At 49.7% G+C, this 16,517-nt stretch overlaps 1 protein-coding gene across 1 annotated transcript in view; it reads left to right on the forward strand.

Moving 5' to 3' along the window:
• Positions 1–16,517, forward strand: part of NPR2 (natriuretic peptide receptor 2) — a 103,258-nt gene that overhangs the window by 11,660 nt on the left and 75,081 nt on the right. The gene's annotated exons all lie outside the window — the stretch shown is intronic.

The following is a 16,517-nucleotide window of genomic DNA, read 5'->3' on the forward strand; positions in this document are numbered from 1 at the left end:
AGGTGATCTCTCAGGTTGTGGTGGTTTGGTTGCTGTATTAGCTGTATAGGTGATCTCTCAGGTTGTGGTGGTTTGGTTGCTGTATTAGCTGTATAGTTGCTGATCTCTCAGGTTGTGGTGGTTTGGTTGCTGTATTAGCTGTATAGTTCCTGATCTCTCAGGTTGTGGTGGTTTGGTTGCTGTATTAGCTGTATAGTTCCTGATCTCTCAGGTTGTGGTGGTCTGGTTGCTGTATTAGCTGTATAGTTCCTGATCTCTCAGGTTGTGGTGGTTTGGTTGCTGTATTAGCTGTATAGGTGATCTCTCAGGTTGTGGTGGTTTGGTTGCTGTATTAGCTGTATAGCTGATCTCTCAGGTTGTGGTGGTTTGGTTGCTGTATTAGCTGTATAGGTGATCTCTCAGGTTGTGGTGGTTTGGTTGCTGTATTAGCTGTATAGCTGATCTCTCAGGTTGTGGTGGTTTGGTTGCTGTATTAGCTGTATAGATGCTGATCTCTCAGGTTGTGGTGGTTTGGTTGCTGTATTAGCTGTATAGGTGATCTCTCAGGTTGTGGTGGTTTGGTTGCTGTATTAGCTGTATAGCTGATCTCTCAGGTTGTGGTGGTTTGGTTGCTGTATTAGCTGTATAGATGCTGATCTCTCAGGTTGTGGTGAACGACCCCGTGGTGGTACGACTGATGGCGCTAATCCCAGAGATGGGTGTTTATAATCTGCAGTCCATCAGCCCATACTCTGCAGTCCATCAGCCCATACTCTGCAGACCATCAGCCAATACTCTGCAGACCATCAGCCCATATTCTGCAGACCATCAGCCTATACTCTGCAGTCCATCAGCCCATACTCTGCAGTCCATCAGCCCATACTCTGCAGACCATCAGGCCATACTCTGCAGACCATCAGCCTATACTCTGCAGTCCATCAGGCCATACTCTGCAGTCCATCAGCCCATACTCTGCAGTCCATCAGCCCATACTCTGCAGTCCATCAGCCCATACTCTGCAGTCCATCAGCCCATACTCTGCAGTCCATCAGCCCATACTCTGCAGACCATCAGCCCATACTCTGCAGACCATAGGTCATGGCACTGAAGACTTTCCTGTTGATTGATGTGGCTGCTGAGGACAGACGTGAGTGTATATAGTATATCACACCTCGGTGTTATGGCTGCTGACAGAACAGACCGCTGTTTGTGCGTGTATTCCCTCTTAGTGTTATGGTTAGTCTTCTCACCTATATGTGTGTATACCACCTCCCTATTACGGCCACAGATGTGAAATACCCTCTGACCTATGTGTCTGTATTCCTTCTCCTCACATACAAGACTGTTAAAGGGGTTATCCTGCATTAATATTATATATATATATATATATATATATATATATAATATATATATATATAGCCGGCCTGTAGGTGAACATAAACATTATATGCTTATCTCACCGGCAGTAGATATTCTATATAATAATACAGGACGTATCCTCACCGGCAGCAGATATTCTATATAATACTGGGCAGGACGTATCCTCACCGGCAGCAGATATTCTATATAATAATACTGGGCAGGACGTATCCTCGCCGGCAGCAGATATTCTATATAATAATACAGGACGCGTCCTCACCGGCAGCAGATATTATATATAATACTGGGCAGGACGTATCCTCACCGGCAGCAGATATTCTATATAATAATACAGGACGCGTCCTCACCGGCAGCAGATATTATATATAATACTGGGCAGGACGTATCCTCACCGGCAGCAGATATTCTATATAATACAGGGCAGGACACATCCTCACCGGCAGCAGATATTATATATAATACTGGGCAGGACACGTCCTCACCGGCAGCTGATATTCTATATAATACAGGGCAGGACACATCCTCACCGGCAGCAGATATTGTTTATTATAATACTGGGCAGGAGACGTCCTCACCGGCAGCAGATATTCTATATAATAATACAGGACAGGATGTATCCTCACCGGCAGCAGATATTCTATATTATAATACTGGACGTATCCTCACCAGCAGCAGATATTCTATATAATAATACTGGACGTATCTTCACCAGCAGCAGATATTCTATATAATAATACTGGACGTATCCTCACCGGCAGTAGATATTCTATATAATAATAGTGGGCAGGATGTGTCCTCACTGGCAGCAGATATTATATATAATACTGGGCAGGAGACGTCCTCACTGGCAGCAGATATTATATATAATACTGGGCAGGAGACGTCCTCACCGGCAGCAGATATTATATATAATACTGGGCAGGAGACGTCCTCACCGGCAGCAGATATTCTATATAATAATACTGGGCAGGACGTATCCTCACCGGCAGCAGATATTCTATATAATAATACAGGACGTATCCTCACCGGCAGCAGATATTCTATATAATAATACTGGGCAGGACGTATCCTCACCGGCAGCAGATATTCTATATAATAATACTGGGCAGGACACGTCCTCACCGGCAGCAGATATTCTATATAATACTGGGCAGGACGTATCCTCACCGGCAGCAGATATTATATATAATAATACTGGGCAGGACACGTCCTCACCGGCAGCAGATATTCTATATAATACTGGGCAGGACGTATCCTCACCGGCAGCAGATATTCTATATAATAATACTGGGCAGGATGTGTCCTCACCGGCAGCAGATATTCTATATAATACTGGGCAGGACGTATCCTCACCGGCAGCAGATATTATATATAATACTGGGCAGGAGACGTCCTCACCGGCAGCAGATATTCTATATAATAATACAGGGCAGGACACGTCCTCACCGGCAGCAGATATTATATATAATAATACAGGGCAGGACACGTCCTCACCGGCAGCAGATATTCTATATAATAATACTGGGCAGGACGTATCCTCACCGGCAGCAGATATTCTATATAATAATACTGGGCAGGACACATCCTCACCGGCAGCAGATATTCTATATAATAATACAGGACGTTTCCTCACCGGCAACAGATTTTCTATATAATAATACAGGACGTATCCTCACCGGCAGCAGATATTCTATATATTACTGGGCAGGACACGTCTTCATTGGCAGCAGATATTGTATATAATAATACTGGGCAGGACACATCCTCACCAGCAGCAGATATTCTATATAACAATACAGGACGCGTCCTCACTGGCAGCAGATATTCTATATAACAATACAGGACGTATCCTCACCGGCAGCAGATATTCTATATAATAATACAGGACGCGTCCTCACTGGCAGCAGATATTCTATATAATACTGGGCAGGACACGTCCTCTCCGGCAGCAGATATTCTATATAATACTGGGCAGGACACGTCCTCACCGGCAGCAGATATTCTATATAATACTGGGCAGGAGATGTCCTCACCGGCAGCAGATATTATATATAATACTGGGCAGGACACGTCCTCACCAGCAGCAGATATTCTATATAACAATACAGGACGTATCCTCACCGGCAGCAGATATTCTATATAATACTGGGCAGGACGTATCCTCACCGGCAGCAGATATTCTATATAATACTGGGCAGGACGTATCCTCACCGGCAGCAGATATTCTATATAATAATACTGGGCAGGACGTATCCTCACCGGCAGCAGATATTCTATATAATACTGGGCAGGATGTGTCCTCACCAGCAGCAGATATTCTATATAATAATACTGGGCAGGACACGTCCTCACCGGCAGCAGATATTCTCTATAATAATACTGGGCAGGACACGTCCTCTCCGGCAGCAGATATTCTATATAATACTGGGCAGGACACGTCCTCTCCGGCAGCAGATATTCTATATAATACTGGGCAGGACACGTCCTCTCCGGCAGCAGATATTATATATGATACTGGGCAGGACGTATCCTCACCGGCAGCAGATATTCTATATAATAATACAGGACGTATCCTCACCGGCAGCAGATATTCTATATAATAATACTGGGCAGGACACGTCCTCTCCGGCAGCAGATATTCTATATAATACTGGGCAGGACACGTCCTCTCCGGCAGCAGATATTCTATATAATACAGGGCAGGACACGTCCTCTCCGGCAGCAGATATTCTATATAATACAGGGCAGGACGTATCCTCACCGGCAGCAGATAGTCTATATAATACTGGGCAGGATGTGTCCTCACCAGCAGCAGATATTCTATATAATAATACTGGGCAGGACACGTCCTCACCGGCAGCAGATATTCTCTATAATAATACTGGGCAGGACACGTCCTCTCCGGCAGCAGATATTCTATATAATACTGGGCAGGACACGTCCTCTCCGGCAGCAGATATTCTATATAATACTGGGCAGGACACGTCCTCTCCGGCAGCAGATATTCTATATAATACAGGGCAGGACGTATCCTCACCGGCAGCAGATAGTCTATATAATACTGGGCAGGAGATGTCCTCACCAGCAGCAGATATTCTATATAATAATACTGGGCAGGACACGTCCTCACCGGCAGCAGATATTCTCTATAATAATACTGGGCAGGACACGTCCTCTCCGGCAGCAGATATTCTATATAATACTGGGCAGGACACGTCCTCTCCGGCAGCAGATATTCTATATAATACTGGGCAGGACACGTCCTCTCCGGCAGCAGATATTCTATATAATACAGGGCAGGACGTATCCTCACTGGCAGCAGATATTGTATATTATAATACTGGGCAGGACGCGTCCTCACTGGCAGCAGATATTCTATATATTCATTCCGGGCAGGACATATCACTGGCAGCAGATATTCTATATAATAATACTGGGCAGGAGATGTCCTCACCGGCAGCAGATATTCTATATAATACAGGGCAGGACGTATCCTCACTGGCAACAGATATTCTATATAATAATACTGGGCAGGATGTGTCCTCACCGGCAGCGGATATTCTATATAATACAGGGCAGGACACATCCTCACCGGCAGCAGATATTCTATATAATACTGGGCAGGACGTATCCTCACCGGCAGCAGATATTCTATATAATAATACTGGGCAGGATGTGTCCTCACCGGCAGCAGATATTCTATATAATACAGGGCAGGACACATCCTCACCGGCAGCAGATATTCTATATAATAATACTGGGCAGGACACATCCTCACCGGCAGCAGATATTCTATATAATACTGGGCAGGACACGTCCTCACCGGCAGCAGATATTCTCTATAATAATACTGGGCAGGACGTATCCTCACCGGCAGCAGATATTCTATATGATACTGGGCAGGACACGTCCTCTCCGGCAGCAGATATTCTATATAATACTGGGCAGGAGACGTCCTCACCGGCAGCAGATATTCTATATAATACAGGGCAGGACGTATCCTCACCGGCAACAGATATTTTATACAATAATACAGGACGTATCCTCACCGGCAGCAGATATTCTATATAATAATGGGCAGGACACGTCCTCACCGGCAGCAGATATTCTATATAATACAGGGCAGGACGTATCCTCACTGGCAGCAGATATTCTATATATTACTGGGCAGGACGTATCCTCACCGGCAGCAGATATTCTATATAATACTGGGCAGGACGTATCCTCACCGGCAGCAGATATTCTATATAATAATACTGGGCAGGACACGTCCTCACCGGCAGCAGATATTCTATATAATACAGGGCAGGACGTATCCTCACCGGCAGCAGATATTCTATATAATACAGGGCAGGATGTATCCTCACCGGCAGCAGATATTCTATATAATACAGGGCAGGACGTATCCTCACTGGCAGCAGATATTATATATGATACTGGGCAGGACACGTCCTCACTGGCAGCAGATATTTTATATGATACTGGGCAGGAGACGTCCTCACCGGCAGCAGATATTATATATGATACTGGGCAGGACACGTCCTCACCAGCAGCAGATATTATATATGATACTGGGCAGGATGTGTCCTCACTGGCAGCAGATATTATATATAATACAGGGCAGGACACGTCCTCACCGGCAGCAGATATTAAATATGATACTGGGCAGGACACATCCTCACTGGCAGCAGATATTCTATATAATACTCGGCAGGAGACGTCCTCACCGGCAGCAGATATTATATATAATAATACAGGGCAGGACGTATCCTCACCGGCAGCAGATATTATATATAATAATACAGGGCAGGACACGTCCTCACCGGCAGCAGATATTATATATAATAATACTGGGCAGGAGACGTCCTCACCGGCAGCAGATATTCTATATAATACTGGGCAGGAGACGTCCTCACCGGCAGCAGATATTCTATATAATACTGGGCAGGAGACGTCCTCACCGGCAGCAGATATTCTATATAATAATACTGGGCAGGACGTATCCTCACCGGCAGCAGATATTCTATATAATACTGGGCAGGACGTATCCTCACCGGCAGCAGATATTCTATATAATAATACTGGGCAGGATGTGTCCTCACCGGCAGCAGATATTCTATATAATACTGGGCAGGATGTGTCCTCACCGGCAGCAGATATTCTATATAATAATACTGGGCAGGATACGTCCTCACCGGCAGCAGATATTCTATATGATACTGGACAGGATGTATCCTCACTGGCAGCAGATATTCTATATAATACTGGGCAGGAGACGTCCTCACCGGCAGCAGATATTATATATAATACTGGGCAGGATGTGTCCTCACTGGCAGCAGATATTCTATATAATACTGGGCAGGACACGTCCTCACCGGCAGCAGATATTCTATATAATAATACTGGGCAGGAGACGTCCTCACCAGCAGCAGATATTATATATTATAATACTGGGCAGGACGTATCCTCACCGGCAGCAGATATTCTATATAATACAGGGCAGGACACGTCCTCACCGGCAGCAGATATTATATATGATACTGGGCAGGACGTATCCTCACCGGCAGCAGATATTCTATATAATACTGGGCAGGACACGTCCTCACCGGCAGCAGATATTCTATATAATAATACTGGGCAGGACGTATCCTCACTGGCAGCAGATATTCTATATAATACTGGGCAGGACACGTCCTCACCGGCAGCAGATATTCTATATAATAATACAGGGCAGGACACGTCCTCACCGGCAGCAGATATTATATATAATACTGGGCAGGACACATCCTCACTGGCAGCAGATATTATATATGATACTGGGCAGGACACGTCCTCACCGGCAGCAGATATTATATATGATACTGGGCAGGACACGTCCTCACCGGCAGCAGATATTCTATATAATACTGGGCAGGACGTATCCTCACCGGCAGCAGATATTCTATATAATAATACTGGGCAGGACACATCCTCACTGGCAGCAGATATTCTATATAATAATACTGGGCAGGAGACGTCCTCACCGGCAGCAGATATTCTATATAATAATACTGGGCAGGACACGTCCTCACCGGCAGCAGATATTCTATATAATACTGGGCAGGACGTATCCTCACCGGCAGCAGATATTCTATATGATACTGGGCAGGACGTATCCTCACCGGCAGCAGATATTCTATATAATACAGGGCAGGACACGTCCTCACCGGCAGCAGATATTATATATGATACTGGGCAGGACGTATCCTCACCGGCAGCAGATATTCTATATGATACTGGGCAGGACGTATCCTCACCGGCAGCAGATATTCTATACATACGGCTGAGTGTAAAGCCAGGGGTGGTAATATCTATATAACCTGGGGTCTATGCAGGAGGAGGACGTAACCTCTAAGGTGAAGGCTAGAGGAATGTGCCCGCAGCTCCTATTATTTACTCAGCCATTTGCCCCCTCCCCCACTTCCCGGCAGCCTGGGGTGGCCTCATACTTTGCCCATGAGCTGTGTGTCCACACCACCTGTCTGTCTGTGTCTCAGCAGAATGTGACTAGCTGTTTACTTAGACCTCCTGTGTCCTGGCCTGGGGGGGATTCCTCCAGTATATGGTCCATACATGTCCTGGGGTCTGGGCCAACACGTCTTTGACCAGAGAACACATTATTCATGCTGACAGTCCACCATGACACATGAGCACCATATAATATATAGAGCAGCCGTAACATATAGTATGGCACAGGAGCTTACACTGGAGGTGCGAGGTTAGCCGGGCCTTCACAATGGAGAGGTCTGAAATCCATGCACTGGGCCTTGCTCCATATTCCAGATGGAGGTGCTGGGGGCTGCATCTCCTCACCCGTATGGCAGTAACAGATGAATAGCTGTTCCTGTAGTATAAGGTGTGTGATGTCATCCAGGGGCGGGGTTGTGACTACCTCTCTATACTGAGTTAGTGTGGGAAAAGGTTGTGTGCTCGTGAGCTCCCTCTGGGGGGTGGGCATGGCTTCAGATCCTGGAGGAGGTTGAGAGGACCTGGGTTGAGTTCTCTGGGAAAGGCCCTGGTCTAGATCTGGGCCTCCATCCTGATGCTGGAGAAGGTCCATCTAGTGGAGGTCAGCCTGGGATTGTGGATTAGGAGATGGCGGCTGTCTCTGCCGTAAGTACTAAAGTTACTAATAAAGATATACTTAGGAAGGAGTCAGAGAGAGAGACCGATCCCAAAGAGAGGCAACGATCAGAGAGAGAGAGAGGCACCGATCCCAGAGAGAGAGAGGCACCGATCCCAGAGAGAGAGGCACCGATCCCAGAGAGAGAGGCACCGATCCCAGAGAGAGAGAGAGGCACCGATTAGAGAGAGAGAGGCACCGATCAGAGAGAGAGAGGGAGGCACCGATCCCAGAGAGAGAGAGAGAGAGGGAGGCACCGATCCCAGAGAGAGAGGCACCGATCCCAGAGAGAGAGGCACCGATCCCAGAGAGAGAGGCACCGATCCCAGAGAGAGAGAGAGGCACCGATCCCAGAGAGAGAGAGAGGCACCGATCCCAGAGAGAGAGGCACCGATCCCAGAGAGAGAGGCACCGATCCCAGAGAGAGAGAGGCACCGATCCCAGAGAGAGAGAGGCACCGATCCCAGAGAGAGAGAGAGAGGCACCGATTAGAGAGAGAGAGGCACCGATCAGAGAGAGAGAGGGAGGCACCGATCCCAGAGAGAGAGAGAGAGAGGGAGGCACCGATCCCAGAGAGAGAGGCACCGATCCCAGAGAGAGAGGCACCGATCCCAGAGAGAGAGGCACCGATCCCAGAGAGAGAGAGGCACCGATCCCAGAGAGAGAGAGGCACCGATCCCAGAGAGAGAGAGGCACCGATCCCAGAGAGAGAGAGAGGCACCGATCCCAGAGAGAGAGAGGCACCGATCCCAGAGAGAGAGAGGCACCGATCCCAGAGAGAGAGAGGCACCAATCCCAGAGAGAGAGGCACCGATCCCAGAGAGAGAGGCACCGATCCCAGAGAGAGAGAGAGAGGCACCGATCCCAGAGAGAGAGAGAGGCACCGATTAGAGAGAGAGAGAGGCACCGATCAGAGAGAGAGAGGGAGGCACCGATCCCAGAGAGAGAGAGAGAGAGGGAGGCACTGATCCCAGAGAGAGAGAGAGGGAGGCACCGATCCCAGAGAGAGAGGGAGGCACCGATCCCAGAGAGAGAGAGAGAGAGGGAGGCACTGATCCCAGAGAGAGAGAGAGGGAGGCACCGATCCCAGAGAGAGAGGGGCACCGATTACTGAGAGAGAGAGAGACAGAGGCACCAATCTCAGAGAGAGAGAGGCACCGATCCCAGAGAGAGAGGGAGGCACCGATCCCAGAGAGAGAGGGGCACCGATTACTGAGAGAGAGAGACAGAGGCACCAATCTCAGAGAGAGAGAGAGAGAGGCACCGATTCCAGAGAGAGAGAGAGAGGCACCGATCCCAGAGAGAGAGAGAGGGAGGCACCGATCCCAGAGAGAGAGGGGCACCGATTACTGAGAGAGAGAGGCACCGATTCCAGAGAGAGAGAGAGAGAGGCACCGATCCCAGAGAGAGAGGGGCACCGATTACTGAGAGAGAGAGAGACAGAGGCACCAATCTCAGAGAGAGAGAGGCACCGATCCCAGAGAGAGAGAGAGAGGGAGGCACCGATCCCAGAGAGAGAGGGGCACCGATTACTGAGAGAGAGAGACAGAGGCACCAATCTCAGAGAGAGAGAGAGAGGCACCGATTCCAGAGAGAGAGAGAGAGAGAGGCACCGATCCCAGAGAGAGAGACAGAGGCACCAATCTCAGAGAGAGAGAGAGAGGCACCGATTCCAGAGAGGGGTGGATCCTAGAGAGAGAGAAGGACCTTAAACTGAAGGGGTCTTAGTTGATCCTTAAAGGGGTTATCCAGCGCTACAAAAACATGGCCACTTTTTTCAGAGACAACACGACTCTTGTCTCCAGTTCAGGTGCAGTTTGCAATTAAGCTCCATTCACTTCAATGAAACTGAACAGCAAAACCCCGCCCAAGCTGGAGACAAGAGTGGGGCTGTCTCTGGAACAAAGTGGCCATGTTTTTGTAGCGCTGGATAACCCCTTTAATATACACAGCGATTCTGAGGAAATGCCTGTGAGAGGGCTAAATCAGAACAATGAAGTACGCGCCTTGCAAATCTAGTGAAGTCGTTTCTTGACCAGATAGTCTTTACAGATCTTATGGTTTCCATACTGAACCCAATGAGGAATCTGAGACCTATGATTAAATCCATGGTTTTCCCTAATACCTTGGAAACCAAAAATATTGGGGAGTAAATGTCCCTTTCTTTCTGCAAAGGTGGAACGTCTTCTAAGGCGGAGATGGCCAGAAGATGGAGACTTTCTCTTTCTAGAATGGTCTCGCTGGTCCTAGAGTATCTGATGTCAGAAATGTCTGAGGGGGTAGAGGATGTAGGAAAAGAAAGTGTCCGTCTCGGATTATCTGTAACATCCCAGGGTCCTTTACTACATTTTCCCAAGTATTTACAAAGTGTCGGCGATTATCAGCTCTTCCATCTCTGAGGGGACCTGCCCCTATGAAAGAACTTTGGAAATCTGGACGTTTATGGCAAAGATTTGTCTGACAATCTCTCCATAATTTTATCTAATTCAGCGCCATAGAGTCTCCCCAGCTGAAACTCTCAATTACGAAGCTGAAATTTGGACGGGTTCTCCCCAGTCCAGGGTCTCAGCCTTGCGCCCTGCTGTAGACTGTGCCATAGCTCTAGAAGACAGTCTAGTCTGCTGAGATGAAGTATCACACAGAAAATCAATTGCTGGGTTAATTTGATTGAAAGAATCAAGGACCCTGTTCACACCAGCTTCAAGATCGTCTTGAACTCTAGCAAGCCATCTTCTGAGACTCCTGGAGACCTCGTATAAAGAGACGGCTACAGCACCTTGGGCAGAGGCAGATGTATATGCTCTCCTCCTAACCATAGGATCCTTGAGATCAGCTGGTAGGATAGTGCACCTAGATCATTTAGCAATAGCAGTATCTACCTCAGGAGGAACAAGCCAATCCTTAGTCTGAAGTGTTTGAAGGTTCTGACTCAATACAGAAGCCTTATCTTTGACTCATATAGCGACATTTCTTATAGTTGGTTCCTCCTTTTCTTTTGCACGGTCAGACCGGCACAGTGCTCCAGGTACTTTCTTCTAACACAAAGTGCTGGGATGCAGAGGTGAACCCAACGGGAAGCAATTGGCAGCTTAGAATCCACACTACTAACCCATGGAATGGGAAATGGCGCCAAAACCTAGGGAGACTTGGGCCCCACATGACGTCACTACTGCCCACTGCATCGAATCGACACAACAGAGCTACCCTGTCAGGTCCATAATGCCATAGGAGCGAAGGAAAACGACACTGTGAACTGTGAGAGTGACGGCGAGACGTGGACCATAAAAACCTAAAAACACAGGGCTATGCCAAAATGGCGGCATCTGTGTATGGAGACCAAAAATGCAAGAGCCGGACAAGCACAGGCTGTAACACTGAACCAGCTGAAACGTACGCGGACGCAGGAGCTGACAGGCTGTTAGGGACTCCGGAGACCTGCGCACCAGCCTAGGAAGCACCCACCGCATTCACAGCAACCACCAATCTCGTTCTAGGAAGCAACTTCCCTCCGTGGGCTAAGGGACGTATGGGGGCGGGCCTGGTGCCTCTATATACTCTCAGGGGAGGAGTTATGCTATTGTTTTGTGTATATCATTAAAATATTCCCTCATCCTTTGAGCTCATAAGGGCGATAATACCCCCAATGTGTTGTGCTCCCAATGTTTGCAGAGTAGAGGTATAGGGGATGTCCTACCTCCTTCTGTCATCCCCCTCCCTATTCCACAGGGCAAGTCCAGGTAGCTGCTCGGGTGATCCCTAGATTGTCCGGGCAGCCCATAGCATATAGCAGTGGTCTGCTGGCGCCGCTCCGATTCCGCAGATCGATGGCAGCAGATCATTGCTGTATGAATCGTTTCAACATGTTGAAAAACAAACGACTGCAATGATCAGCTGACATGAACAATGTCGGCTGATCGTTGCCTTCTATTCCACGGGAGGATTATCGGCCGAATACTGACCATAATCGTTCCTTGAAAGAGGGCCTTTACCTAACCCCTCATGCGCCCACATCATCCTGACATCACCCCCTCTCCTCTGCCATTATCATCCATTTATCAACATGGAGCCTCTCGGGCCAGTGGGGTCACACGCCATCCAGTGCCCCTCCTGCTGGTCTCTTCTCTAGGCTCGCCACATTGGGCCTCCACTAGAAGAGCGTTCTTCATTACAATTTGGGGTTCAAAAGCCAAGCAGGCGACTTTGTACAATGTCTGGGTGCTCTGTGGAGAAGGTGGAGACAGCCCGAGGATCTCCTGGAAAACATGGATACAACTATCTACAAAATACCCAGACACAGGATTGAAAAGACAGGCAGGCTGCTTCGTACGGATCGTAACGAAACGCGCTTCACTCATCTCTACTCTCCACCATCTTCCCTTTGATGCCGCCACCTGGAGCGGAGTAGATGGTGCTGGTCCTCAGCACATGGAGGGTTACGTTCTCTGCCGGGAGCCTCTTGGGCCAGTGGGGCCATACGCCATCCAGTGCCCCCCCCCCCCCCCTGCTAGTCACAGTGATTTCTCTGGGCTCGCCTCATTACAGCTGGTCTCTCCACCATCTTCCCTTTGATGCTGCCACCTGGAGCGGAGTAGATGGTGCTGGTCCTCAGCACATGGAGGGTTACGTTCTCTGCCGGGAGCCTCTTGGGCCAGTGGGGCCATACGCCATCCAGTGCCCCCCCCCCCCCCCCTGCTAGTCACAGTGATTTCTCTGGGCTCGCCTCATTACAGCTGGTCTCTCCACCATCTTCCCTTTGATGCTGCCACCTGGAGCGGAGTAGATGGTGCTGGTCCTCAGCACATGGAGGGTTAAGCTCTCTGCCAGGAGCCTCCTGGGATGGATCTATAAAGTGCTGAGAGGAAGTGGCTCTCTGGTTACATAATGCGGCGCTATTGATCCGGATGTGCCCCTCCCCTAATCCTGTTAGACCCCGAGCACTCTACATCCTTGTCTGCCGTCAGCATCTTCTATTGATTGTAGAACTCTGCCACCCTCTTCAGGAGAGCCATCAGGTGCAGCGCCCCCACTGGTCTGATACCAGTAGTACATGTAGCGTGTTAATGAAGCACATATGTTGGTGTAGAGAGTTGGCGTGTGAGTGCGCTCTGCGTGTGTCATGGGTCGGAGAGCTGAATATTGTGGATATTAGACACACGACTCTCCGGCCCCTCCGGCCCCCCCGATGCTGTCTCTGGGGAAGGGAAAGTGTTGCCATCTGGTACCGAGACTGTCTGGAATGTGAAGCTCATAGGAGAGAGAGGCGTAAGGGACTGCTTACTATAAACTAGAAAGAGACAGCAGGAAGGAGACCCCAGAAAAGAACAGCTCAGCTGCCTGACAGCTATCTCCCCTGATCCCGCCATATACCGGAACGTTCTGTACCCCTGACAGCTATCTCCCCTGATGCTCCTCCATATACCGGAACGTTCTGTACACCTGACAGCTATCTCCCCCGATCCTCCTCCATATACCGGAACGTTCTGTACCCCTGACAGCTATCTCCCCTGATCCCGCCATATACAGGAACGTTCTGTACCCCTGACAGCTATCTCCCCCGATCCTCCTCCATATACTGAAACGTTCTGTACCCCTGACAGCTATCTCCCCGATCATCCTCCATATACCGGAACGTTCTGTACCCCTGACAGCTATCTCCCCCGATCCTCCTCCATATACCGGAACGTTCTGTACCCCTGACAGCTATCTCCCCTGATCCCGCCATATACCGGAACGTTCTGTACCCCTGACAGCTATCTCCCCCGATCCTCACCGATATACCGGAACGTTCTGTACCCCTGACAGCTATCTCCCCTGATCCCGCCATATACCGGAACGTTCTGTACCCCTGACAGCTATCTCCCCTGATACCACCATATACCCGAACGTTCTGTACCCCTGACAGCTATCTCCCCCGATCCTCCTCCATATACTGAAACGTTCTGTACCCCTGACAGCTATCTCCCCCGATCCTCCTCCATATACCGGAACGTTCTGTACCCCTGACAGCTATCTCCCCGATCATCCTCCATATACAGGAACGTTCTGTACCCCTGACAGCTATCTCCCCCGATCCTCACCGATATACCGGAACGTTCTGTACCCCTGACAGCTATCTCCCCCGATCCTCCTCCATATACCGGAACGTTCTGTACCCCTGACAGCTATCTCCCCGATCCTCCTCCATATACCGGAACGTTCTGTACCCCTGACAGCTATCTCCCCGATCCTCCTCCATATACAGGAACGTTCTGTACCCCTGACAGCTATCTCCCCTGATCCCGCCATATACCGTAGCGTTCTGTACCCCTGACAGCTATCTCCCCCGATCCTCACCGATATACCGCAACGTTCTGTACCCCTGACAGCTATCTCCCCCGATCCTCACCGATATACCGGAACGTTCTGTACCCCTGACAGCTATCTCCCCTGATCCCGCCATATACCGCAATGTTCTGTACCCCTGACAGCTATCTCCCCGATCCTCACCGATATACCGCAACGTTCTGTACCCCTGACAGCTATCTCCCCTGATCCCGCCATATACCGGAACGTTCTGTACCCCTGACAGCTATCTCCCCCGATCCTCCTCCATATACCGGAACGTTCTGTACCCCTGACAGCTATCTCCCCTGATCCCGCCATATACCGGAACGTTCTGTACCCCTGACAGCTATCTCCCCCGATCCTCCTCCATATACCGGAACGTTCTGTACCCCTGACAGCTATCTCCCCTGATCCCGCCATATACTGGAACGTTCTGTACCCCTGACAGCTATCTCCCCCGATCCTCCTCCATATACCGGAACGTTCTGTACCCCTGACAGCTATCTCCCCTGATCCCGCCATATACCGGAACGTTCTGTACCCCTGACAGCTATCTCCCCTGATCCTCCTCCATATACCGGAACGTTCTGTACCCCTGACAGCTATCTCCCCCGATACCGCCATATACCGGAACGTTCTGTACCCCTGACAGCTATCTCCCCTGATCCTCCTCCATATACAGGAACATTCTGTACCCCTGACAGCTATCTCCCCTGATCCCGCCATATACCGCAACGTTCTGTACCCCTGACAGCTATCTCCCCCGATCATCCTCCATATACTGGAACGTTCTGTACCCCTGACAGCTATCTCCCCTGATCCTCACCGATATACAGGAACGTTCTGTACCCCTGACAGCTATCTCCCCCGATCCTCCTCCATATACCGGAACGTTCTGTACCCCTGACAGCTATCTCCCCCGATCCTCCTCCATATACCGGAACGTTCTGTACCCCTGACAGCTATCTCCCCTGATCCCGCCATATACCGGAACGTTCTGTACCCCTGACAGCTATCTCCCCTGATCCTCCTCCATATACCGGAACGTTCTGTACCCCTGACAGCTATCTCCCCCGATACCGCCATATACCGGAACGTTCTGTACCCCTGACAGCTATCTCCCCCGATCCTCCTCCATATACCGGAACGTTCTGTACCCCTGACAGCTATCTCCCCTGATCCCGCCATATACTGGAACGTTCTGTACCCCTGACAGCTATCTCCCCCGATCCTCCTCCATATACCGGAACGTTCTGTACCCCTGACAGCTATCTCCCCTGATCCCGCCATATACCGGAACGTTCTGTACCCCTGACAGCTATCTCCCCTGATCCTCCTCCATATACCGGAACGTTCTGTACCCCTGACAGCTATCTCCCCCGATCCTCCTCCATATACCGGAACGTTCTGTACCCCTGACAGCTATCTCCCCCGATCCTCCTCCATATACCGGAACGTTCTGTACCCCTGACAGCTATCTCCCCCGATACCGCCATATACCGGAACGTTCTGTACCCCTGACAGCTATCTCCCCTGATCCTCCTCCATATACAGGAACATTCTGTACCCCTGACAGCTATCTCCCCTGGTCCTCCTCCATATACCGGAACGTTCTGTACCCCTGACAGCTATCTCCCCTGATCCCGCCATATACCGCAACGTTCTGTACCCC

This window comes from Dendropsophus ebraccatus, chromosome 3 (assembly GCF_027789765.1).
Source record: "Dendropsophus ebraccatus isolate aDenEbr1 chromosome 3, aDenEbr1.pat, whole genome shotgun sequence".
NCBI classification, from domain to species: domain Eukaryota; kingdom Metazoa; phylum Chordata; class Amphibia; order Anura; family Hylidae; genus Dendropsophus; species Dendropsophus ebraccatus.